Genomic DNA, 23,324 nt, shown 5'->3' with positions numbered 1-23,324 from the left:
CACAGCTCATTAGTGATTACAGCCAATGCCAGCAAGACAGGAGAGAAGCATGCAAAACGGAATGAATCACATGGATGACAGAACCATTAAAGATGACTCTTACTCTGAAACTCCAGTAGAACAGTGCTCACTCCGTGTCAGCAGAGCACTGAGCACAATGCCTCTTTATTTCATTAAACCCTCATCCCACTTCTTAGTAGATAATATGATTATCCCTTCTTACAAATGGAGAAACTGAGGCAGAGAGCTCGTGGCACAGAAAATAAATAAGGGGCAAGTCAAGCATGAGATCAGAGTCATCTGACTCAAAAGCCCTTTTAGCCTGGATGCTATATTGTCTTCCAATTGGCCTTAATAATCAGCCTATTTATGTCCGAAATAACGTATACCTATAAAACAAGTCTTATCACATACTACCACAACCAGGAATTTTAATGGAAAAATATATCTAACCACAACACAGAATATAACGTATCTGGGAGCGAACTTCATAAATGTCCATAACTTGCCTAAGAGAGGGCTAAAATTTCTGAGGACACGAAAATCATCCAATCCTAAACGAACAGGGGGGGCCTGTTCCTACACGGAAAGTCTCAACGTCATAACATATCGATAAACATAATGCAATTCCAGTAAAAATCAGAGTACCTTAAAAAAGAATGCCAGGGGCTTGTATTACCACGTTTTACAATCAGATGTGATAAAGCTAATATAATGAAAACACTGGACTGACGGAGGAAAGATAGATCGGCGGAACAAACTAGAAAGTTCAGAAACATACTCAATTACATTAAAGGTACTTAGTACATAACTAACAAGTTTCAGATCAGTAGAGAAGGCATCATCCAGGAAGCGGCGCTGGGGAAATCAGCCATCTTGAATTAATTGGATGCTTACCTCACACTGTACAAACACCAACACGACTCCTAGACGGATGAAAGAGTTATGTCAAATGTCAAAAATGAAAGCACAAGGAAGCCAGTGGGAAATACAGCAGAACATCAAAGTATGAAACCACCGTCAAAATAACAGACTTGACAACAAAATTTAAAACCACTGGCAAGATGCAACAAGTAAATTTAAAAGGCAAATTACAACTTGAAAGCAACGCGGCAGCATCGCGCGTCAACTTAAAAAAAAGAAAAAAAGGGCAAACTACAAACTGAAACAATGTTTTGTAATCATTCGAGGGTAACCGTCCTCCAGTGAAGAGTTCTCAGGAGACGAAAACATAACTGAGGCACAAGCAGTCACACACGTCGGCCAACGGAGTGTTCACTCAGCTTTACAGAATCACAAAGGGGAAACTGAACCACGGCGACACTGGAGTTTACCTTCTACTCAGCCAAGATAAAACCCCAAACGGCCAAGGCCGGGCTGCAGGGAACCACTGCGTCTGGAATGGGGCGGGGGCTGGGGGGGCACTTCACAACCTGAGTCATAAGACCAGAAGCCCTAAAAGAAAACATTGATACATAAGTATATTTAAAACTCTGAACAGCAACATTCTAGCATGAAACACAAAAGCCAGATCAACGACAAACAGGCAAGTATTTGCCGCATCAGTGACAAAGGGTTAATTTCTTCAATATATAAAAAGCTCTTGAAAATCTGTAAGTACACAGCCCAATAGAAACAGAACTCAAAACTACAATGAAATGCTATTTTTACTTCTCACACTGACAAGTAACCAAGTTTAAGAACAGTGTTGGTGAAGTGCGGGAAAATGTCAAGCGGAAGAACGGAACGACAGCGAGCATGGGCTGGCAGTACCCATCACATTCAGAAAGACACACAGACCATGACCCAGAAACCTTCCCCCAAAGGCACAGTTGCCCATATACACAAACAACCACATAGGCAGATACTCAGTATAGCCTTATACACAGTAAAAATTGCTAGAAACAATCTAATTGCTCCTCACAAGGGAAAATGGGTACATTTAAACACTGACTACCACACAGACGTGTTTCGAAAAGCCCAAGGTAGGCCAAAAAAGATAAGCGGTGAGCTCCTAGATGTACCGTTAACTGAACAGTCCAAAGTGCAAGACTGGATGTGGTGTGCCGGGGCCTCTGTAGTGAAATAGGTACACAGGACTATCCAGAAAGAAATTCAAGCAACTGGCCACAACTGCTGCCTCTGTGGGAAGGGAGGCTGGGGTTAGAGAAGGATGTCACTACATCCCCTTTACAGGGTGTGAGTTTTTTATATGTGCACATATCACTCTGAACATTTTTTATATCCTGAAACAAACTGGAAGAAGACCGGCAGAGCCTCTGCCCTTGGGGTCAGCAGGAGGCAGAGGCAGGGCCTCGCTCGGACACACAGACAGCTGGTCCCACAGCTGTTACATCGACAGAGTCGTCAAGGGGACAGCTACCACTCACCCCAGAAGCGAAGGGGGCAAGAATAAGGCTGCCAGGGATAGATCTGGGCCTTGTGGTTCCCAGCGTGAAGCTCTCCATGACCCTGTTAGTCGAGTAAGAGACAGAGCAGGGCTCACACCTGTGCTCCTGGCCCTCGGGGGGCCTCTGAGGGGAAGCGCGTACTTAAAGGGCGAACCAGCTAAGGCTGGGTGCAGCAGGCAGGCAGCAGAGGGAGCAGACTGTGCCCCACCGGATGCACGCCTTTTCCGCTTGGGATTAGAGATGCTGACAGACAGATGCCAGGTAAGAAGATTTCAACAAGACCAAACACATAATATATAATTAAAAGCCACTTTCGGCGGATGTCACAACTGCTGTCCTAGAATAGTTTGTTTTTCAGCCTGCTTAGGAGAAAGAACGCCAGAAGTAGACTCAGAGTCTTGCTAGGTCTAAATAAGTCAGACACTATCTGATGCTCAATTCTGGTACCGACAAGCAGTTGTAGAGACCGATGAGTTTTAACTCAATTCCATAGCACATTACTCTACTTTGGCAGCAGAAACTCTCAACCCACCTGACAAGATGGAGAATCCCAGATGGCACAGCTGCTGTGCTGTGCTGTCCTGGAGGGGCTGTGAATGCCTGGAGCTTCCTTAACAAACACACTTAGGTGGATTTTTTTTTTTTTAAGTTATATGAAAAGAAAGCAAGTAAAGATAAATCCAGTATTTGGGATGGCGATTACGTTGGCCTAGAGATGGGGGCAGGGGGAGAAGATGACCACCCAGGTAGAAAAAGCTACTGTCTAACGTCCTAGGTTTTACACTGAACACAAGTCTCAGAAATGCTTACCACGTTATTAAAAACACCAAGGAAGCAAATAAAAGAGAGCCATGTCATGTCACAAACCAAAGATGAACCCAGTTCTGTGTACTCAAGTTCCAACAAGGAGAGAATACTCTTGGCTTAAAAGGAGCAGCACAGCCTCCAAATACTAGGTTTTCAAACATAGTAACAGTGATGGTCATTAAAATTTGCTGTATTTGACTAGAAACAACAGAAACTAGCGGCTAAAAATTCCAGCAACGGATTCAGGCAGATAATTAATTGCAAGACACTAATACTGACCTGGAGCAAAGCAAAGTAGAATTCATTCAGTAAAGGTTTGACATTTCCACTTTATGAGTATAACTCATCAATTTAGATTCACCCCTAAATTGGATTCATAACTCCTTAAACGGTGAAGACTACTCAGGAAACCGTAAGAGTACACAGACATTTAGCTACTAAAGAAAACGTAATCAGAAGCAAAACGAACAGACTTACTAATTATTATTAGACTTGGTAGATGGATGTTTCAAAAGTCCTTGTGTGATAGATACTTTTTGTACCAACAACAAAAGGGGAAAAAAAGGAGTACGTCTGACACTCGTAAGTGGCAAACGCTTACCTTCTGAACGGAACAAAGAATTTACGACCATTCTAGAACTCAGTGAGGAATTTCATACAGTAAGCGGGCAAAGAGGTAAAGGGCAGATGGTAAACCAAATGGTAAAACAGACTAACCAGTAAGTTCAAAAACATGGATTAAGACTACCACAGCACTTTTAATAGTAGCAATAAATACTTCATGACACTGGACTTGGCAATGACTTCTCGGACATGGCACCAAAAGCACAGGTAACGAAGGTAAAAAATAGATACGCTGGACTACATGAGGACTAAAAACTCCTGGGCATCAAAGGACGCAATCAACAGACTGAAAAGGCGGCCCACACAATGGGAGAAAATATTTCTAAGTCATCTATCTGATAAAGGGTTATTATTCAAAATATATTTTAAGAACTACAAGTCAATAACAATAAAAAATGACCCAGATTTTAAAATGGGCAAAGGACTTGAAAAGATATTTCCCTAAACAAGACATTCAAATGGCCAAGAATCTTATGAAAAGATGCTCAACATTACTAAGTATTAGGCAAATGCAAATCAAAACCACAACAAAACATCACCTCACACCCAATAGGATGGCTGCTATATAAAACAACAGAAAATAGCAAGTACTGGGGACCATGTGGAAAACTGGGATTCTTGCGGACTGGTGGGAATGCACACTACTGCAACCACTGTGGAAAACAGTATGGAGGTTCTTCAAAAAATTAAAAGTAGAATTACCATATGACCCAGCAATCCCACTTCTGGGTGTATCTCCAAAAGAAATAAAAGCAGGGTTTCAAAAGGTATTTGCACACCCATGTCCCCAGCAGCATCGTTCACAATAACCAAAAGGTGGATGCGACCCAGGTATTAATTGACAAGTGGTAAACAAAATGTGTTACATACATCTGATGGAATGTTCCGGCTCTTTTATTTTTTTAAAGTAAACTCCACACCCAACATGGGGCTCAAGCTCATAGACCTCAGATCAAAAGTTGCACACTCCAATGACTGAGCCAACCAGGTGCCCATTTCAGCTCTTCTAAAAAGGAAGAGAATTTTGACACATATAACACAGACGAACCTTGAGGATATTACGCCAAGTGAAATAAGCCAGTCACCAAAGGCAAGTACCGTATGATTCTGTTTAACATGAGGTACCTAGAAAGGCCAAACTCCCAGAAACAGAGAAGGGTGGTTGCCAGGGCAGGGAGGGAGAAGGGAATGGGGAGTTTAGCAGGTACAGAGTTTCAGTTTTGCCAGATGAAAACGCCCTGGAGATTGGTTGCACGACAATATATCACGCTACTGAAATGTACACTTAAAAATGATTAAGATGATAAATTTTATGTTGTATTTTACAACTAAAAAAAAAGTTGTAACAAGAAAAATTGAAAATATCTGATGCCACCAACTACGCAGGGAAATGGATATACTCACAAGAGGATGTGTAAGCTTTCCGGAGAGTATCTGAGTCTGTGAAACTGTGCATACTCACCGAGCAGGCAAAGCCACACACACACCACATTCAGAGATGCTCACAGCACGCACAATCTAAAATAGTCAAGACGCTGCTTACTACTTAGGCGACGGAGTAAACATCCTATAGTATAAGCACCACGGGATACAATAATGCAGTTTTTCATTTGATCTTTTTTTGAGGTCATGGGCCTCTTCGGCAAGCTTATGCTTTTCACACACACACAATATATATATGTGTATATATATAAAATACACACCGTTTCTGAGCACTCACAGACCCCTAGAAGCCCATCCATAGCATTCTTACGGAAGAATTAACAACCCTGAGGAAAAACCCACGTCCAATGTGTTTGTGAACTCCACGGATACAGGGAAATGCAAATGAAAACAGAAACGCAAAACCAGAGCAGACCAGAATATGCACACTGATTGTCATCCAAGGCTCAGAGCAAGGCGGGCAGGGAGGGGGAACCAGGAGGTAGCGGTTGGACAGGAGGCTGGGTAATGAGAGGAAGGTGGCCCTGCAAACGCTCGATGAAGAGTAGCCGTGTGCCCAGGACACACGTTCACCTGGCGCCATTTCACAGAGGAGGGAAACAGGCTCGGCGGGTGGGGTTCGGTGACTTTCTCTAGTGCATAAAGCTTCCAAGTGGCCGGGTCAGGCAAACCCAGATCCATCCTTCGGCACTTGCTTTGGACACCTGCCCCCGGGGCTGGTGTTGCCATAGGTCCAAAACAGTTAGGATGCGGTAACGCAACCTCCGTCATGGAGGCCCCCACTAGAAGACAATACCTGCCTGTCCCCAAGGTCTTCTCCAGTGAACTGTCCTATTGTGACAGCCGTGACTCTTCCACTCAATCATGTAGCCACAGGGCGGGGGACACCAGGAGGGGAGCAAGCTCTGGGGGGCTCTGAGAGGACATCAGCCCCTACCCCCCACTGGCTGCACAATAAACTCCAGTTGTGGTATATGTTTAAGCGTAAAAAATTAAGCCATAAGTGTCACAAGAAAATCCAGATTAATATTTATATACTTTTGGGGTGGGAGAGATCTAAGCAGAACATCAAGTGCAGAAACTATAGCGAAAGGACCTCAGAAAAATGGTGCCACTCTTTCGTATGTCTGAAACACAATACACAAAATGAAAAGGTAATCTAAAAACCGGGAAAAGTATTTACGTGGAACATAGATTGTTAATATCCTTAATATGTGTTTCTACAAAACAACCAATAGGAAAATGAGCAATTAGTAAGCCCAAGTAACCCCCCCCCACACACACACCACTGCAAATGGCCAATCCACAGATATTCTGTCTCAGTAGCGGTAAATATCTAAGGTTTTTAATATAGTAATACCTTGGAATACTGTAGAGAAGGAAAGACAAAGCCAGGTTTACCTCAATTATGAGAACATTAATTTAGAAAGTCCCTCCAAGAGGGCTATTTAGCACTATAAATGAACCTAAAGTCTTAAGTTTGACGTAGGCATTTCATATATTCATATACCGCAAAGAAAGAATATCAGATGTGATCAAGTGTGAGCTACAGGGAAGGTCATCACAGCTGTACTTCCTAAGAGAAAAAAAAAAAACCTGTAAAATAAGATCATCTAACTTAGATTGTTTAAATTGATATAGCCATATGATGGATTACATCACCACAAAAGATGCTTTAAATGACAGGAAAAGATGTTCACTATATATTAAGTGAAAGGAGTTGCAAAGCAATTTACAGCATAATCCCATTTTTGTAACAAAAAAATCGTATCTTATGCATAGGAAGAAAAAAACACTCTAGAAGCAAACATACCAATAACAGAAAATTACTGAGCATTTTGGTTTTTGTCTTATTTGTAAGCCTCATGATAAACCTTTTTTATACGTGAGAACTCAGTTAAGAGGTATTTAAAAGAGAGGGAAGGCGGCACAGAGCTGAGGGGCCTGCAGCAGAGAGCAGGCAGTGTCCTTACCCAGCAGGCCAGAAGGTGGCAGAGAGGACACCCACAAGAGCCAGGTCAAGGCCACACCCCCAGGGACATACACCTTTGCATCTTTTTATTTTTTGTTATTTTGCTACCTTCCTCTGCCCACTTCCAGACTGCAGGGGTGCAGTCTGTGTTAAATACGAACACTTAAAACATACAAGTATCTGTAAGCCTGTTGGCATTTCATTTAATATCAGCACCACACAATAGAAAGCAGACCAGAGGTTACCATTTCCTCCAGACACTCAGCCACACAGAGCGGCATAAGAGGTCCTACAAGTCCCTTAATGTCCAAGGTCAGGAAGACAAACCAAGGGCAGCCGACAGAGTGGAAGAGGTGGTGGTTAGCGTCCGATCCCTTTTGTAAGGACAGCCACTTAGACAGTTCTGACTATGCCCAACCTGGGCACAGAGAGGCCTCAACCCATACTTACTCTTAGGCTATTTTCCTTTTTAAATGAACTTCCAAAGGCAACTTTTGCTATCCTTATGCCCCCATTACTTTGATCTTGCACCAGATCACCATTTTCTACTTAGTGAATTTCATTGTGTCATCCACTGCCTGTGCGAGTTCCGAGAGAAGGCCGAGTTCAGATCTATGCACTAGAAGGCAAAATGATTAGCAAAATCATCAACAAGGTCATTCACACCTGCAGCCCATTCACTTGATGGGAGAGTAATTGTGGGTGAAGAACAGGTAGAAAGCTCCTTTTTCACAGACCATCTCAGGAGCCCCTGGATTGGGCGGAGGCTAGGAGGCCTGAGCTTCAGCTGCCTGCTGTCTGCCAATACCAACCATTGGGTGCCAATCACACCCTTATGGGAATCCTTTACCAGCCAACATAGTTGCTAGGAAACACTGCCATTTAGAAAAACATTTATAGCAGTTACCTTCAAGGTTGGAAGCAAGAGTTTTGTAGTCAGCATATAAAAAAACAAGAAGAAACTAGTTCTGAAAAGAGGGCAGGGCAGCTGGAGGAGGGCTGGGGTAAAAAGCAAAGAGAAGGGAAGGGTAAGATAGGAAAGGAGACCTAGATTGTTCTACAGGGATGAAGGACCAGAGTGGTGAGCAGGGAAAGGATCCTGAAACTGGCACACAGCCGTGCCCACTCTCAGCAGAGCCTTTAGCCTGTCCCACACCCCCCACCCCTGCCCGGCCACTTCCTCTTCCCCAGCACCCATCTCCAGTTTCTCAGTAGCAGACACATGAGGGTTTACCAGGACCCTAGACGCAGGCCATCTAGACACAAGGAGGGAGGACAATAGCCAGTCCCATGCCTGCTCTTGGAGGAATTCTTTAGGCCACGCTCTCCCACCCCTTTGTTTTGGTCACAGACCTAGCCTGTCCCATCTCCTCTCCCCTTCCAAGGTAAACTTCCCTTTGGGCTCCCTTGCAAACTAAAGCCTTAGCGGAGGTTGGCAAGGGTTTCTATCCTGAGCCCAAAGTTTTGCCTCCTGCGAGGCAAAACCTTTGGGCCCAAGAGTAAATACACAACAGCAGTGTGAGGACTTTGCTCCCAGGATGAGCCTCCTGCCACTTCCCCACCCAGGACAGTCAATTTAGACACATGAGACAAACTATGGATTCCAAGAGCTTCTGTTCACACTCTGTTTAACCTTGGCCTGCTCTGCAGAGCAGCTGCACAATCGAGCCCAAACTCATGTATGTCACTTACCAAACCAATAAAGCCAAACCAAGTCTTTGGTACTAAAGATGAGAATTGTGTTTAGATTCGAGTCCAAAATACATTCCAGCTCCCCCAAACCACAAGTACAGAAAACACAGAACACGTGTCTGCTGTATTCTTCAGACGGTCTCCCTTCAGCAAAGGGAATGATACCATTTGGAAATCTAACCAGTTAAAGTTCCAGGATATTAAAGTACTCGCCCAGGACCTTGACACTGACCTTCACCGGCTGGGTGGTTCAGCATCAGTTTGCACGACTATTAGACACTCCCTACGGTGAGCTGAGCCCCCATTCCTGTCCACCGGGCTGCTGACCATTGAGGACACGTTTTATTTGAAGTTACTACACACTCCACTAAGTGACCTCAATTATTTAAAGCAAATAATGAACAGCAAATCTAGGCCTCAATCTATAAGATGATACATCCTACTTCATTATCAAGATAACTTGTTTACAGGAAAGATAAAGGTCGAAAAACATAAGATAGCAATACAAATTAAAGAGTTTTAGAACTCAAACCTTTATTTGTGCTGTAAAGAAAACGATTAGTAATCATGTACACGATGCAACAGAAGACTAGTTCTCAGCACAGAGCAACACAAAAGTACTTTACGCAGTGTAACAGCTTCCATTTCACAACAGCATACACAAACACATTTCCCCATATGCGCATGACTAATAAATTCTGAGGACAGGAATTACATCATACCCAAGTCATGATGAAAAGCTGAACGATACCAACATATTTTTAAACATTAAAAAAGAACCCATAAGACAAAAATCCCAGAAGCAAAAGGTATTGGGGATTTAAAATTTTTAGTGAAATCTAAGGTTAGAGGCCAGGAGAAAGAGCTACTGGTATTACTTTACCAACTCCCTAGATGCATCTCAGAAACACGTAATCATCAACGGTTTTCTTGTCTTTCCCCGAATTTTTAAAAACAGACCACATCTAGTAAAGGCTCCCCGCTCCCCCCGCCACCATTTTGCCTGTTCCCCAAACTGATTTTGGCTGAGAGTTGCTCCAGTACTGGATCAATCTGAAAAGCACAAATGTTCAAACTAAAGATAGAAATCGATTCACTCGACCTTTGCAAGGCTACATGGATTGTTTGCTACTATATATCACAGTAATTTTACAGCGACCATAAAAAGGTTATTCTGTTACAAAAACTAATAGCAAAAATTTTTACTGCTATTAACACGGACCACAAAGGCAAGAGATGTGTTTGAGACATAAAATTCCTATCATTGCACGTTCACTTTGCTCAGAATTTTCAACCACAACATCTCAGTAAATACAAATGTTCCAAACGCCAAAGAGTACGTCTAATCTCAAGTGCACACCACAATTTTAAACTTCAATACTTTGAAAGCTCCCAATTTGCACATTTAAAGTCCTTTCTAAGACTTACAGCTCCCCAACACCCGCACACCTTCATATAAACCACTGAAAAAGCTCATGGAGCAGCAAAGGCTAGTGAGCACTCTGCCGACGGGGACTCCTGCCACCCAGCTTTCACGGGACGTGTACTCATGTTCAGTTGTCCTCCCTCTTTCCCACCTTGCAGCAAGGCAAAACGATTTTAGCTTCTTTCTAAAGTTTTGAAGCAATCTTTTGTGCTTTCTAAGCACAATGTAACTAGCACTAACAATTTAGTGGCGTTAACTAGTACCTTCTTCCTCTGTGAGTCGATTACCTTCCCCAGAATTTTACCCTTTGTGCCCGAATTCCCTTCCAACCCCCATTCCCTACCACCCCGACCCTCGGCAACATATACGGTATCAACCCAACCCTCTCCCTTTCCTCACCCCCACCCCTCCCAGTACCAATGCCAACGTGTACCACTCCAACTGTCACCCCTGCCAGAACCGATGCCAAGGTGTGCCCCCCCAACCCTCACACCTCAGTTGGGTCCTCCCATTTGAAGTTTACTTTCAAATTAAATCAAGCAAAATCCACATCAACAAATATCTAGAAGCATCAAAGACCACTGGTGGCCCCCCAACCATTTCCCTCACTTAGTCATCTGTGATGCAATCAGAATGCCCAAAGACCTGCCATTTCTAACAGAATTTGGCCACAACCAACTTGTACCCACCCCCGGACTGTAGCATAACACGACCCCCCCACCCCCCCACCCCCTTCAGTCTGCCAGTAGGCTTCATTGAAGTATTTGCTCAAGGCATTTCAAATGTGAACACTTTCCCCAGACACAGGTTAGACCATCACACTAATTCCTCCAACCAATGTGCAGGCAGGCAGGCGCGTGGGTAGGCGAACGAGTCACTGGGCTCCATCTGCAAGATTCATCTACAAGGCATGACTCTGCGTTGTGGCACGTTAGAACGTCCTACAGCTTAAGAATCTTCTTGAAGCCATGTTCGTAGCACAGAACTAGCAAAGACCGAAGGCTCAATTTAGAAGACGCAGCATCTGAAAACCTCCGCCCCAGAAAAGGAGGGGTGCCTGGGGGTTGGTGCTCCGGGATCAAACATTCAAAGCAACAGATCTGCTGGTGGCCCGATGCATCTGCTTTGGACTTTGAATGATTGCCCCCTCGTGAGCTCATCTGAAAACCTGAAATGGTGGCCTCCTGAACACAGGGCTTCCTGAGCAAGGCCTGGAAACAGGACACTGGAGAAACTTCCACCTCCTAAGCCTCTGGAAATTCAATCTGCAGACATCAACTTAGGCGGGCTCTCTCCTTCAGGGTCTCCCCTCCTGCACTGCTACGACTCACACTGGCCATGGGCTCCATTTCTCCTGGTGCCATCTGATCACCACGATGAACACTACAGTAACAAACCATGGTCCATGAGGCATTTCGTAACCTTCAGCTGGTGCCGTCGCTGCAGGCCCACCCAAGGGTACACATTCAGTCCCCACCCTCTCCGCAGGCAAGCAAGACCACCCCACCCCACCCCGAGTCTCAGCAGGGCGTGCCTCTCCTCCTCCACGATTACCGACATAACCGAACTTCTCAAGGCCGCTGCCAACTTTCCCAGGCTTACCAGGTTACCAGAAGCAATGTTTTAAACGAATGGACAACCTCGAGAGAGTTAAAGGGAGGAGGAAGGGCAGAGTGAGCTCACAGAAGAAGTTAGCACGGAACCTAGAGGAAAAGTCCAAAGGGGAGCACTGCCACCTGGAAAATAAAGCTTGGGTCAATTTTGTCCCCAGACACACAAATATCCTGCCTCGGCAGCCCCAGCCTGTCAGGCGTCGGGCGCCACACCAGTAACCGCTTTGATGGCACCCTACCTCCTCAATCACTCCTGAGACCACCCTTACCTCCGACAAAGGGTCTGACCTCACACCCAGACCTGGGGTTCACCAGGCTGGGCACGGCCTGGACCCTGTCCCAGGCCGAACCAAAATTACATACCACCCTGGGCCAGAGCTGTCAGGCCCGCGAAGCTAAGTTCAGTATCCACAAGACCAGGCCTCATCCCCACGCGGGTTCACAACCCTCTGAAAAAAAAGGGGGCTGCTGACATTGACGAGTTCGAGGTCTGCCCTCCCAGCCCTCTTGGGGCCCTGCACCCCCACTGCCTTCCTTCCTGATCATGCTCAGGGAGCCAAATGCCCAATTCCGCTTCCTCTCCAGTAAGGGCGTTGAGATTCTGTTCTCCCCCTGCTTCTAACTTCTCTCCTCCTCCCACACAAACCAGGGCACGGGGCTCGCTCGGCCCACGCAGGAGCGGTGCCCTCCTAGAGGCCAAGTTCCCGTTCTCCAGAAGGAAGCGACAGCCAGGGCTAAAGGGCTGTCCTCCCCTGGGTCACTGCGGGGACCTTCAACGCAGCTCTCCCCACCATAGGTTCCCCAAGATCTCGTTTCCTCTTTAACCTTTCTTAGTCTCACACCCCAACCCCCTCGAGTCTCATCTAAGCCTGTCATCTCCCCCATCTGCCCCCTGAGGCCCTGAGCTGGCCACTTCCTCCCCCACCACTACAGCCAAGCCCGCGGCCCTCCCTGTCGCTAACTCCTGATGGACAGGCCACAACTTTTGCTTTTATAGCCCCGGGCCGCATCACTCGGGGCACGGCTCAACGGGACGATTCCTCCACCGCCACGCGAGGGGAAAAAAGTCCCTCCCTGACCTTGCCCCAGGAGACGACTCGGGGCGGGTCTCGTCTCCCGGGGCGTCCACCACCTGGATTCCTCAGTTGTCCCCGCCTCCCCTTTAGCAGTGCCTCGTGACACGGAAGATAGATTTCAAGGTCATATTTGGGAAGAGGATTCCGCGGGGGAGAGTCCCCTTTTTCTTTTCGGAGGACGAGGGAGTAGGAACACCCTTCCCTGAGAGACCGGGCAGTGGTGGGCGGTTGGCGGGCTGGGGCCGCATTCCCGAGGGGGCCAAAGCCAACGCCGGGTCTTCTTAGGTCGCCCCGCCCCGCATAAACCCGAAAGAAGGGCCGGCAGAGCGCCTGGAAAATTCCAGGCGGCGGCGGAGGGATCTCTGCAGAGGGCGCATCACCTCGGGCGGTGGCGGCGGAGCGCGGCCGCGTGACTCCTCGGGCGGCGGCTCGGCCGCGTGAGCGCCGGTGACGTCAGCGCCGAGGCGCGCGGGTGGGGGCGGGGCGGCCGGAGGCCCCGGGCGGCCGAACTCGGGACATATCTAAGGGGTGCGGGGGCTGCCCGCCTGTTGGCGACCAGCCGTCCCTCGCAGAAGCGCGCGCGGAGCTGCGCCCGTAGCTTCTCTGGTTGAGAAAGCCCGCCGTGGGGTCGTTGTGTTAGGAATGGTTGGGGGGCAAGTTGATTAAAACGTTAATGCCCCGTGATGTTCCTGCGTGGTGGCTTGGAGGGAATGTGTTACGGCTTTGTTGTTTTGTCCCCAGGGGCCTGACGGTTTGAGGTGTTCCGTAAGAAAACCACGCCTGGGATAGGCTACTGAATGATTTTTCATAATGCATTAAGGGGAAATCGGTGATTGCCAAATGATGAAATCAAAATCTTGTCAGTGCAGAAAACAATATACAACTGCGTGGCTGTAAGACCAAAAGGATACATGTAATTCAACCCGTTTTACTTCTGGATTGGGAGGCGGGGAAGAAGGGAGACTTTGGGGGAAAAACTGCATTTATCCAGGGTACTTTACAGCCTGTGATGGGGCCCAGGGAGACTGTTTGATGGCTTGGGGTCACACTGCCTGCTGGCTGCCCACATAGAGCAGGCCTCCGACGTGGGTCTTCTAGAGCAGAGGCAAAAGAACCCGCTGGACTTACGATCCCCTCTGCCAAGGCCAGGCGGACCCAGGCCTGAGCGCTGGGTCAGGCTTTTGCAAGGGACGGGTGGTATCTCGTTGCCAGGGTGAGGGAGAATCACAGCTCGAGACCCCCTGTACCCTCCGTTCAGACCTTGCCCCCTGAAGTATATAGAGTGGAAGGAGGACTGTGTGGTCAGGTTAACCACAAGCGAGGACCGCTCCTTAGACCAACTCTCTGCCGGAAAGCCTCCTCCCAGGGTAACCACCCGCGCCCCAAACAAAACATTCCCTGACGACAGGCTCCTTTGGCAACTGGGAGGAAACTGGGGAAGATTTCTTCCCCAGCCTCAGTGAGATGGCATCTGCAGATGGGCCCCTCCTTGTGGTTCTTGCAAAACTCATCTCATGACTCTCATGTGACCGTCAGCATTGATGACTGAGTTTGTGGCAAGCCCGGGCTTGTTCCCCAACGGCTGCTTAGCCGAGCTCCTCTGCCCGGGAAAGATTCTGGCCTCTCACCTTTCGTCGAGATCTGCCCCCGCAGTCTTGTCCTGGCGACATTTCCAGGGGTCGATTGGAGAGACTCGGCCTGAGAGAACAGTGTGGGAAGAGAGGATGGCCATTCCGAATGTTTTAGAAAGCTGTACAGTGTGAATAATACCAAGCAGATTCCTTTCCTGCCGCGTCACAGTCCCAGGCTGTGGGGTCAGCCCTTTATTTATCTACAAGGTGCCTGAGAGGTGGTAGTCACCGCTGTGTCGTTGCTTCCTGGGCCCAGCCTGAAATCTTAGCTTGCTTTTCTCCACCTCTGGTCTAAGAATCGCCCTCATTCACACGGATTCCCAAATCCCAGAAACAAACGTCTTTAGATTTTATTTTTCAGAAAGGTAGGAGTAGGTGGAATTAGCAACACAAAGCATTCGGGTTCCACGAGGCTTAGGATTCGCCATCGCAAAAGGACATAAGGCCGTTCTTTGTGCCCTCGTGTCTGGAGCTGCTCTGTCCACCCGCTTTATTTTCAAGGACGAAATGGCACTTTCAGAGGATCCTTGTGTAGAAGCTCTCCGGGCCTCTGGTTCCACACAGCCGGTTTTGTTTGGGAAAGGAATGTCCTTGAGGAGGGTGGAGAGGAAGACAGTGTTAAAAATAAACAACCCAGCTAAAATGGAGTCATGTGTGCTAAGCCCCATCAAGATTTAATGTCTAACTTAACCGCAGCTTCAGACCCATCAGGAATGTCCAGATCAGCCCTAGTGAGGTAGTCTGCCTTGCCTTGCTCTCCCCCCTAAAGGAAGGTGATCTGGCTTGAAACAATCCATTTCCTTTTGCTAATACCCCCTTGTCACACGGTATCTCGGCCTGTAAAACCCATCTATTTTGCACAGCTCCCTCGAGTTCCTTTCTATGGATCAGATGGGCTGCTGCCTAACTCGCTGAATCGTTGAATACAGCCAGTTAGGTCGTTAAACTTGCTCAGTTGAATTTTGTTTTTTAACAGTAGAAAGCCATACAGGGACATCTCTGTCCTGTGGGGGGGGGGAGGGGGGGGAGGTAGTCTCACAGTGAGGCAGACAAATGTGGGGCTTAGGTTCTGCCTTTTTTTTTTCAACAAATAAGGCTAAAAATACCTCCGCCCAGAGGGAGGAGAGCAGGCAGTGCGTCAGCAGATTTCTCTGGATCAAAACAAGCTGTTCCAGGAAAACAGTGTAAACAGAGAAACTTGGATCCCTGGGTGGGGCTGGTGATGGGTCCACCCCACCCGAGCAGGCAGGCGGCTGAAGCTTTCTCCTTCCTGGGCCGCCCACTGAGGAGCTCAGGGTTGGAGGGGGAAGGAGGACAGGAAAGGGCCCCTTGGGCAACATCTCCATTTCTCAGGGTCAGGGCCTGGGTTCCAAGTCCTTTCTCCGGTCATGGCCGCCTTCCCCTCTTATTCTGAAGCCGGCTCAGCTCTGTTGCCAAACACACACCAGCCCAGGAAAGGACCCAGGAGACTTCCTGCAGGAGCTCCTGGGAAAGGGAGAGGAGAAGGGCGAGAAAGGGGTGCTACTTCAGGTTCACACCAAGGGCAGGGCAACTAGAGAATGTGCCGGAACCCTGACTCCATTCCCTGCAGGTCCAGTTGCGGAGCTGTGACCTCCCGGGTCACCTTGGCTCTCTACTTACAGGAAACCCTTGACTGGGGCCTTTTCCCTCTGAGCCATAAGGCCCCTTGTCTCAGAGCCTGGCAAAGGAAACTGCACAGTCACCCAGTGGTGGCTGGGAGCCCTTCCTGCCCGGCCTTGCCTCGCCTTGCCTCACAGCAGCCGGTGCTGGAACAACATCCTGCCCCACCCCCACTCAGCCCCCACTGGCCTCTCCTGCCCCGGCAGGAAGCTGGGCCCCATCTCACAGTGTAGCCCTGGGCACGCTCTTAACTTCTCCCAGCTAGTCTTCCCTTGTTCCCACTTCGTAATTCTGACCCGGATTGTCCTGCCCAGAAGGCTCTTCACCTGGTGGCCATCTGGCCCAGCTGTCCCTCAGCTGCTTGAGGCCTCTGCCCAGAGGTCACCTTCTCAGTGTGTCCTGTGCACCCCTGGGACTTGGGCTCCTGGGGCAGGGGTTTCTGTTCCGCCCACCGCTGAATCGCCCCAACCCCGCAGTCCCTGGCACGCAGTGGACCTCAGTGAAATGTGTTGACAAAAGCAGCCTGTGTTCCGTAAAGGTCATTCTGTCCACTGTGAGGCTCTTGACAAATATTTGCGATACTGGCAGACCGAAGGAAGGGAACGAGTGCCCAGGTCAGCAGCAGCCCCACAAATTCAATGGCAGGCCCGGATTTGGGAGCCTGTCCAACTTGGACTCCCAGGTCAAGAGACCAGGAGGAAGGGCCAGGGGCTGCTCCGTGGGGACTGGGGCCCAGTAGCTCACCCTGAATGCCTGGGGCCAGCTAAGGGAACTAGGGAAGCCTGTCTCTGCTGGAGCTGGCAGAAGGCATTTGAAGGAGAGAGTGTTGGGGTACAGACTCCCCATAGGCTGGTTTGTAAGGCAGGGGAGGAGACGGACCTAACCTACATTTCATCCTACCATTTTTTTTTTTTTTACCCTGCCTGGACCAAAGGGCAGGCGGCCAGAGGAGGGGGAGCAGGAGAGATTAGGAGAGGGCTCCTTCCACACTTGACTCTTATCTCTTGTTGGTGCACGGAGCCTGTGGGCTCTCAGCCCTGATGCTCTTTCCTGAGGCTCTCCCCTCCTAAGGCCAGGCTTCATGCTTTGGCCAGGCCTCCAAGCAACAACTTGGATAGTGTCAGTCCTTTGCATCTGGATCTCCTGGACCCACTGACACATGCACCTGATACCCCTGGGCGTCAGGCCGTCGGTGCCCCGGCCCTACTGACCACCCCCTGCCTTCCCTGAGTCTTGCCCAAGCTGACCTTCTGCCCGGAGCCCGGCCTTCCCTTCTCCTGCCAACTCTGTCACTGGCTCGTGGTCACCTCCCTATGTCCTAAAGCCGCTGCCCCTTAAGCGCTCACCAGACCCGCCTGCCTCCTTACCCCCCATGCTGAGCACCTGTGTCGTCACTTCTCAGTCCCCAGCAGAGGGAAGTCCTGTGGCACTAGGGACCCTGACCCACAAGCCTTGTCTCATTTGACCACTGCTGTGCCCCACCAGTGGCCCCCAGACCTCCTCAGTCCCCCTGTTGCTGACTGAGCAAGTCCCAGCTTTCCTAGGCCCCACCCTTTGGCCTGTACCCACCTTGCCAGCCTTTCCCCAAGCCCCACCCACCAGGAATCCTGGTGACAGTGTCTCTGGGCAGGGAGCTGGGGGTGCCGACATCCTACTACCCCACACCCCCAGGTTTGCATAGCCCCCAAGAAGCCCTCTACCTTCTCCAGGCTGCCTGCAGCCCCCACTGCCGAGCCTCCCACTTCCACTAGGGTCCCTGCTGCTAGGGTCCCTGTCCTCAGGCCTGAGCCTCGTCTTGTCCCTAGAGTGACTCCACCAGAGCACTGGTCATTTAAACAGTCCATGAACCTCTAAAGGAGCCTTTTCTGATCAGACCCCATGCCCCCTCCCCCCCAATCCCCCAGTGGCATCTGGGAGCAAAACGTGCCTGGCACCAGGACTTGTGCAGGCACTGGAGAAACCCTCTGAGTGGCACCCCTGGCCCCTGGAGGCTGCTGACCTTGACACCGTGAGGGAGGCCTGTGCTCTCACTGACCTAGAATATCAGTGATTACTACAACCTCTTCCACCAAATGCCAAGGTCGAATAGGCAGGGGACACAGGAACCCTGAGAAAGAGCTGGGACTATTATTATCCTCTTGCAAACTGTATTTATGACAAGTAGTTTAAAAATAGTTGGCGGGCTCAGTATGGGTGGGGGAGGCAGGTGCTGAGAGACAGCTGGGCAGGGGGTGGGGGCCTGTCGGGCAGGGGCCGGGAACAGTCAGCTCTTGTGGGCACTGGGCAGGGCAGGACGGAGATGACTGGCCCAGGGTGTGCCCACCCCACCCCCTGGATTTCCCCACGTAGCCCTGGCGTTAAATATTTTGACTCGGTTGTCACTCTACAGAAAAACAAACAAAAAAATTCCAAAGCAGAATCTGTTTGCAGGATGCAGATCCTGATCTTTGGAAAATGTGGGTCCCCTCACCAATCAGTGCCCTTGGAGCTCCAGGACCCCCTATCATGGACTGTGGGACGGTGGTGGTGGTCAGGAGCCAGGGCCACTGCCCTGAAAGGGGTTGGGGGGTGGGGGGTGGGAACGAATGCAGCACCAGACCGGACCCCTCCCCTCCTCCCCTGCCGGGGGAGATTCTGCCCCCGGTTCCAGGTTCCAGGGATCTGGGCAGGAAATGCCGGCTCACTGCCTCTGCAGCCCCGCTGGAGGAGCTGGAGGAGCAAAGGGCGGGCTCAGCTGCCCCCTTCTGGCTACATCTGGACCTGCAGGCAGACTCTCCCCAGCTCTGCGTACCCCGCCCTTCCCACTGCCTCAGTGTCAACCTGATGGGGGCAAAAAAAAGGCAGCCAACCTTGGGGCATGCAACTTGCTGCTTAAAACTTAAGTCCTGACCCAGGTCCAACCCTGCCATCCTGTTCTGGGTGACATTGGGGTAATCCGCCTGCATTGTCTGAAGTGTGGACCTGATCTGGACAGGGAGAAAGTGTCAGGCAGCTCTAAAATGTCCTCCTTGCCTGGGAGAAGGAGGAGCAGTGAGAATCTGCCATGAAGTCTCCCACTTCCCTTGGCTTAGGGCTGGCAGCGTCTTTCAGGCTCAAGGTCACAGCCAGGCTCTGCGCGGCTCCCCCTGCTCTGTGCCCGTACCCTCTCACTGTGCTCCATTTTCCTCTATTTTATGGAATCTCTCAGGCCCTCTCCTCTAGGAAGGCTTCTCTGATCACCGAGACCCCCCTCCCTATCTGTTGTCTGTTATCTGTTGTCTGTTTTCTTTGTCTGTTTCCCTGTCTGGGTGTGGCCAGCTCATCGGTCAGGTGCAAAGTGGCTTATATTCCTGGTCATCTGTGTTCCCATCCCCAGTGTCCCCTGCAAAGCCGACCGGACTCCGAGCTGACACCCTTTGGGCAACTCAGTCACTAATTCTCTCAACTCCTTTTGCAGGGGCGTCGAGAAGTGCTCCCTGTCACGGTCACTGCAGACCTCCCCTCGCCAGCGCTATCTGTGTGCCTTGAGGCCTTGGCTTCTCAGACAGAGCATGCAACCTTGCGCGGTTGCTCTGCCGTATTCTGAATCCAGTGTGGCTTCTGGCCTCCTGTGGGTGTCTCCCCACGCTGACACACCGCTGGCTGCAGCAGCACAAAGAGCGAAGCCCTCCCCCTGTGGCCGGATCTGAGGCGCTGCGTGCGGTTGAGGCAGGAGCCACCGGTGACCGACCAGCTGAGAGGCCGAGATTGGGAAGGCCTGCCCAAGGGTCCCGGATGCTGTAAGTGGTGGAGAATGACCCGGAACTGCCCCGGCCTCAGAAGGGATTGCCTGTGTAGACTGTTCCAGGGACCTCTGCTGTTCGAGTTCTGAAGAGTTAGGGGGTCTGGGGGCCCTGAAGTCCCAGTACCCCTGCACTGACCGCCATGGGCCTCTTCTGGTCTGGGGACCTCTGGAGCCGGGTGCTGGCTGAGCCAGGCTGTGTGTGCTAGGCTAGTAGACATAAGCCACTAGGGCAACCCAAGGGCAGCTGGTATTTTATTATTACTTAAAAAAATTTTTTTAATGGTTTTATTTACTTTTGAGAGAGAGAACACATAGCAGGGGAGAGGCAGAGAGAGAGGGAGACACAGAATCTGAGGCTCCAGGCTCCGAGCTGTCAGCACAGAGCCCGATGCGGGGCTTGAACCCATGAACCGCGAGATCATGACCTGAGCCGAAGTCAGACGCTTAACCGACTGAGCTACCCAGGCATCCCTTATTTTATTATTTTTAAAAAATGTTTAGTGGGGCGCCTGGGTGGCTCAGTCGGTTGAGCCTGATTTCGGCTCAAGTCATGATCTCACAGTTCGTGAGTATGAGCCCCACATTGGGCTCTGCGCTGACAGCTTGGAGCCTGCTTGGGATTCTCTCTCCCCTTCTCTATGCCACCCCCCCCACCCCCCCCACTACTGTGTGCTCGTGCTCTCTTTTTTTCTCTCAAATAAATAAACTTTATCATTTTTTTTTAATGTTCATTTATTTTGGGAGACAGAGAGACAGAGTGGGGGAGGGGCAGAGAGAGAGGGAGACACAGGATCCAAAGCAGACTCTAGGCTCCGAGCCTGTCAGCACAGAGCCCGAGGGGGGGCTCGAACCCACAAAGCACGGGGATCATGACCCGGGCCAAAGTTGGACGCCCAACTGACTGAGCCCCCCAGGTGCCCCAATAAACTTTAAAATAACAAACTTTGATGCACTAAAAAGCCCCACCAAAGGAGACCAAGCTAGTAATCTATTAGGGTGGTGTTATAGGTTGAATTGGGTCCCCTGCAAAAAGATGTGTTCAAGTCCTAACTCTTGGGACCTCAGAATGTGACCTCAGTTGGAAATAGGGTTGTTGCAGATGTACTGAGTTAAGATGAAGTGGCAGAAGGTGTGCCCCCAACCCAACATGACCGGTGGCCTTTTAAGAAGACGGCGACAGGAAGACAGACACACGCAGGGAGGAGCCATGCGATGAAGGCAGGGATTGGGTCTATGCGGCGCAAGCCAAGGATTGCCAGAAAAGCACCGGAAGCTAGGAAGGGGAAGGAAGGATTCCTCTGCGGCTTCCAGAGGGAGCATGGCCCTGCTGACCTCCTGGTTTCGGACTTCTGCCTTCCAGAACTGTGAGACCATAAATTTCTATTGTTTCAAGCCCACCAGCTTGGGGCACTTTGTTATGACAGCCCCAGGAACCTAAGGCAGGTGGAAGAGAGATGCATGAAAATGACTTCTGGAACACGGTCCGTCCTCAGGGATGAGTGAATGGACGAGCCTGACAAAATCACATAAAGATACAGCCACGCGGGTTCCAGGTGGTTTCACATCTGTTACCCAAGGTCACCCACAACCTCATAGAGGAGGGGTGATCGTCCTCACTTCACGGAGGAAGAAACTGGGGCTCACGGAGAGGACTTCCGGCCTCACAATGGTGGGGGATCCTGACTCTGCCACCACCTCTCCTGCCTCTGCAAACAGGTGCCTGCCTCTCATTTGCAGAGGTATGCAAAACACAGTGCTCTGCCCTTGGGCGTGGGAAGAAACCATTAGACAGGCATCATACCTCCCCCACGAAGGGGAGGAGTAGGTATTGCTACCGTCCCCATTTTAGAGATGAGGAAATGGAGGCCCAGAAAGGTGATATAATTTGCCTAAGGCTGCACAGCAGGGAGGAGGAGTCAGACAATGAATGGGGTCTTGGCCTCCCCAGGGAAAAAGATCTGATCCCGGGGGAAGTCACCTGTCCAGGGTGAGAAACTTGGGTGAAGGGAATGTGGGCTGGGGGGGGGGGTTGTTGAGAAGCCAAGGTGGGGAGGGGGTTAAAGAGTGCCGAGCCAAGCCCCCGAGTGGGGAGATGGTGGGGTATGTTCTAAAAACAAGTGGAGGGGCACCTGGGTGGCTGTGGGTTAAGCATCCGGCTCTTGATTTCAGCTCAGGTCCTAATCTCACAGTTCACGAGTTTGAGACCCGCGTCAGGCTCTGCGCTGACAGCTTAGAGCCTGTTTGGGATTCTCTCTCCTTCTTTCTCTGCCCTGCTCCCACTTGCGTGCACGCTCTCTCTTTCAAAATAAAAACAAAAGCTTTATTTATTTATTTAAACAAATTTTTTAAAAGTTTATTTACTTTTGTGAGAGAGACAGAGCATGAGCAGGGGAGGGGCAGAGAGACAGAGGGAGACACGGAATCCGAGGCAGGCTCCAGGCTCTGAGCTGTCAGCACACAGCCCAAAACGGGGCTCGAACTCATGAACCACGAGATCACGACCTGAGCCGAAGTCAGACGCTTAACTGACTGAGCCACTCAGGTGCCCCCCCAAACAAAAAAAGCTTAAAAGCAAGTGGGGCCAGTATCTCTGGGTGGGCAGAGACCAATCTAGGATTTGTGTGGACTATAGCTTATGAAGTTTAGGTTTTAGTTTTAGTTTCTGAAGGTCCCTTCAGAAAAATAATCTTTAAATCCTACTTCTGCATATTTTACAAAACCACTGAACACACTGATAGGCCCTCTCAGAGCCTTAGGAGGGAGGGCCCTGATGCTTGGCCTTCATTCATTCCAGATGGCAGGCTCTGGGCAGGCCCTCGTCTGTGTGCAGAAGATCTGGGATGGGGGGAGAGGTGGGGGCGGTAGGGGGGTGGGAGGGTGGAAGGACGCGGCAGAGGCCCTGCTGTTCATGTTGCTGTCCTCACCATCCAGTCAGGTGTTGCTGGCCCCTGCTCGGAGCAGGGACTTGGGCTGGTGCCACCTCAGGGGGATGCGTAACCCAAGACCCGTGGGGGACACAGAGGGAGAGCACTACACAGTGTGGGCAGATGCCTGAGTGGAAAAAAAGGGGGCAGAGCGCCTCCCAGACCGGGAAGCCGACTCCCAGGGGAACTTCCGGCAGCCGCCTTGCCATGCAGAGCCGTGCTCCCCAAGAGGATCTGGTTGTCAGCTGGGCTCCCTCCCCGGGCCCCTCTTTGGTCATCTCAAGGGTGCCTGGAATTGGGA

The 23,324-nt window shown here is 50.2% G+C and overlaps 1 protein-coding gene across 7 annotated transcripts in view; it reads right to left on the bottom strand.

Moving 5' to 3' along the window:
- Window positions 1–9,463: 9,463 nt before the first annotated feature.
- The window catches only part of FRMD8 (FERM domain containing 8), a 48,239-nt gene continuing 34,378 nt past the window's right edge, over window positions 9,464–23,324 (bottom strand). The window contains exons 13-15 of one of the 7 annotated variants that reach the window (XR_006586698.1): window positions 13,068–15,285; window positions 12,352–12,437; window positions 9,464–12,111 (exon numbers count right to left, since the gene is read on the bottom strand). The gene's annotated coding sequence lies outside the window, so the exon portion shown is untranslated. Of the gene's footprint in view, window positions 12,438–13,067; window positions 15,286–15,801; window positions 18,226–23,324 lie in introns of those variants that run through there. The other 6 variants (XR_006586699.1, XR_006586702.1, XR_006586703.1 and 3 more) reach the window with 6 other exon arrangements.

This window comes from Felis catus, chromosome D1 (assembly GCF_018350175.1).
Source record: "Felis catus isolate Fca126 chromosome D1, F.catus_Fca126_mat1.0, whole genome shotgun sequence".
Taxonomy (NCBI): Eukaryota; Metazoa; Chordata; class Mammalia; order Carnivora; family Felidae; genus Felis; species Felis catus.
This window is presented reverse-complemented; position numbering and strand designations above follow the sequence as displayed.